Source organism: Chrysochloris asiatica, unplaced genomic scaffold, assembly GCF_000296735.1.
Source record: "Chrysochloris asiatica unplaced genomic scaffold, ChrAsi1.0 scaffold00028, whole genome shotgun sequence".
Lineage (NCBI taxonomy): Eukaryota > Metazoa > Chordata > Mammalia > Afrosoricida > Chrysochloridae > Chrysochloris > Chrysochloris asiatica.
The window spans coordinates 8,490,441-8,494,103 of NW_006408546.1; the positions used below are offsets into that span (position 1 = coordinate 8,490,441).

At 41.3% G+C, this 3,663-nt stretch overlaps 1 pseudogene; it reads left to right on the plus strand.

The window, feature by feature from the left end:
- The first annotated feature begins 1,028 nt into the window (after positions 1–1,028).
- Positions 1,029–1,477, plus strand: LOC102832453 (annotated as a pseudogene).
- Positions 1,478–3,663: the final 2,186 nt, after the last annotated feature.

Consider the following 3,663-nt stretch of genomic DNA (forward strand, 5'->3'; position numbering starts at 1 on the left):
CCAGGGTCAGTGGCCTTTCCAGCTGTCTACCCAGGGGTCAGGTTTAACTTGGTTCAGCGGAACATTATGTTGATTGAAGAGAGTTTCCTTAGCAGATTCTTTTGCTTGCAGAACAGATATCTCTGAATTTTCAGACAAGAACAAACAGCCACATGTCTCTTCCAGTTCATTACACAAAAGAGACTGAGGTTGAGAAAAGTGCATAATTTCATAACACTGAGAGAACCTCAATTCAGTTATTTCCTTATTTTGCATATACAACTGTGGAGGTGTTGTTAGGTGCTCATTTATAGCAACCCAATGTGCAACAGAAGAAATATTGCCTGGTCCTACGCCTTCTTCACAATCACTGTTAGGTCCGGACTCATTGTTATGGCCGCTGTGTCACGTCATCTCAGTGAGGGTCTTCCTCTTTTTGGCTGACTCTCTACTTTACCAAGCATGTTCTTTTCCAGGGACTGATCCCTTCTGGTAACATGTACAGAGTCTGAGAGACAAAAATCTCACCATCTTCAATTCTAAGGAGCATTCTTCATCAACACCATAATTCAAAGACATTTCTTCTTAAGTAATCTGGAATTCACATTTTTGGCAATGCTTTCCATAATTTATTGTAATTCACATAGTCAAATACCTTTGCATAGTCAATAAAACAAGGAGTTCTGGTAGTGTAGTGGTTACAAATCAGGCTGCGAACCTTAAGGTTAGCAGTTCGAAACTGCCAGCTGCTCTGCCAGAGAAAGACAAGGCTTTCTGCTCCTGTAAAGATTTACAGCCTCAGAAACCCTGTTTAGGGTCGCTATGAGTCAGTTCCGGCTCCATGGCACATAACCACCACTCCCACCAGTCAATGAAACACAGGTAAATATCTTTCTGGTATTCTCTGCATGTCCTCTTCTCATTATGACTTGAATTTATAGCTGTGGAGAGAGAAGGCTTCCTTTCTCATTTCTCTTCCTTTTCCTTACCCTTCCCTTTTCTTTCATTAAAAAAAAGATATATATGCCTTCGAGCGACCGTGACGCTAGATGGCAGCCACCATGGATTCGACAGTAAAAGTCCCTCGCAATTTCCGACTGTTGGAAGAACTTGAAGAAGGCCAGAAAGGAGTAGGAGATGGCACAGTTAACTGGGGTCTAGAAGATGACAAAGACAAGACATGACATGACACAAGATGGACAAAGATAATAATTGGGCCTCCAAGAACAATTTATAAAAACTGGATATACAGCCTGAAAATAGAATGTGGACCCCAATACCCAGAAGCACCCCCTTTGTAAGATTTGTAACAAAAATTAGTATGAAAGGAGTGAATAGCTCTAATGGAGTGGTGGACACAAAAGCCATACCAGTGCTAGCAAGATGGCAGAAGTCATATAGCATCAAAGTTGTCCTGCAAGAGCTTTGGCGTCTAATGGTGTCTAAAGAAAATATGAAACTCCCTCAACTGCCTGAAGGACAGTGTTACAGCAATTAATCAAAAAGAAAAACCACAGGCCCTCCCCTGTTCCCACCCCCATTCAAATTAAGCAGTCTTCATTTTCCACAGTAGTAAATATTCTAGACATGTTGTAACCCTCAAAGTACTAGAAAGGGAGCTCCCTTTCAAGGGTTGTTGTTGTTGTTATGTGCCATCAAGGGTAAGTTATCTTAAAATACTGTAAATGATATAATTTTTTTTTGTCCATTTAAAATATGTTGTGCTATATAGAATTAAAATATATATATGTATGTATTAAGGAGCTCTAGTAGTGTAGTGGTTACAAACTGGGTTGCTAACCTTAGGGTCAGCAGTTGGAAACTATCAGCAGTTCCACGGGAGAAAGATGAGGCTTTCTACTCCTGTAAAGATTTATAGCCACTGAAACCCTGTACAGGGTCACTATGAGTCGGAACTGACTCCAAGGCACATATCCACCACCGCTATACATATGTTCGTTCTAATTCCTTTTCTTTCCTTGAGGTGACTGGAGCAGTGGAACCTAAAGGACTTGTTACATATGAGGAAATTATGCAAAGAGCAAAACATTTTGAGGCTATTGGGATTCCGGTTTCTCACTGTCAGAGAAGGCAGTTGCAAATATTGAAAAGAAAACTAGAATGTATGCTGTGATGTTCAAATGGAATTGGAGGAACCAGTGTGAACTCTTGTTTGCCAGTAAAGATAGATGATCACTATCTAAGGAAATAGATGTCTATATGTACATGTGTGTGTGTGCAATATGAAAAGACCAATGGCTAGAAGAGCCAGGGTTGCCCGACAGTGCGGTGAATTATTTCACAAGGTTCTTCTACCCAAGTCTTTGTAATTCCCACCACCAACTTACTTTTATGACGGGACTGGTTAAGAGAAGGTGGGAGAAGACACTGATAGGATTGTATGATTCAGTTGTGAGTGATTGTTAACAGGGTTAATTGTAAAAATGTGGAACGTGAATGTGGGTAATAAGATGAATTATCTCAGAAGCAGGAAGAGGGTGATATCGCTACCAACAAGGAAGAAGAGCCAGGAGTTAAGCATGTCGTTTGGACCCTTAAATCCCTGTGTGTTTAACCTCCTTGGCCCAGGAGACAGAGCTGTGATGCTAAAGAAATAGCAGAGGAGTGTCAGAGGGGCAGCAGCCACAGAAACAAGAGCCAGCGCACCACTCAGAAAAGTGAGTCACTGAGTCACGGAGCAAGGAAAGCTTAGTGACTTTGGGCAGGAGGCTCACCTGTGGAGGGGGATGCTTCCAGGCACTTAATTAAGCAGCTAGGTTTGCTGACTCATAGAGCTAGAACTGAATGTCTTCAGACTAAGGTTTACTATGAACTGGGGTGTCCTCTGGGCATTCATCAGCAGTAGTAAAAGAGCTTTATAGCGTTGCCAGAGCAGACCAGAGGCCTAGGGGCCAGAAAGAGGTCTGTCTATGGGCACAGCAGAGAAGAAACTATTCTGAATAAAGAACTGTGTCCTGAGCATTTCTTCTCCTCAACTGTAATCTGTTAACTTCCTTAATAAACCCTATAACTATGAGTATTGTCTCTAAGTTCTGAGTGGGCATTTCAATGAATTATCAAATCCAGCTGAGAAGTAGATTGTGCTGTGGGAGTTATGGCTGGCGTCAGAATTGGTAGAGAAGACTGAAGGTTGGAGGTATGTCTGAACTCAACATCATGGAAATCAACCCTGGGCTAATGCTGATGATGGTGATTCCCCTCCTCATCTTTCTCCTGAAAAATATGATGGGAGTTTGTAAAAAGTACATCAGAGCTAGCTTGAAAGCGATACTACTGGAAAAATATGCAACAATCTGTGTATCAAAAATAAATGAGAGTAGTGTGTTATAATCCCTTGAATAAAATATTCCATGAATCCAAGCTATCACAAATGAAAAGATAAAATAGGAAAGGGATTGTTGTTGTTAAGTACTGTGGAGTCAGTTCTGACTCATAGTGACCCTGTATAGAGTTTCCAGGGGGTGGCTGGTGGGTTTGAACGGCCTATCTTAAGATTAGCAGTCAGCGCTTATTTCTACATAACCACATTAGGCCTTCTTCCTTATTTAAGAATAAAACCAAAATCCATTGCCGACACTAATTTCAACTCATAGTTGCAATCTTTACAGAACAGACTGCCACATCTTTCTCCTGAAAAATGGCTGATGGGTTTGAATCACAGAC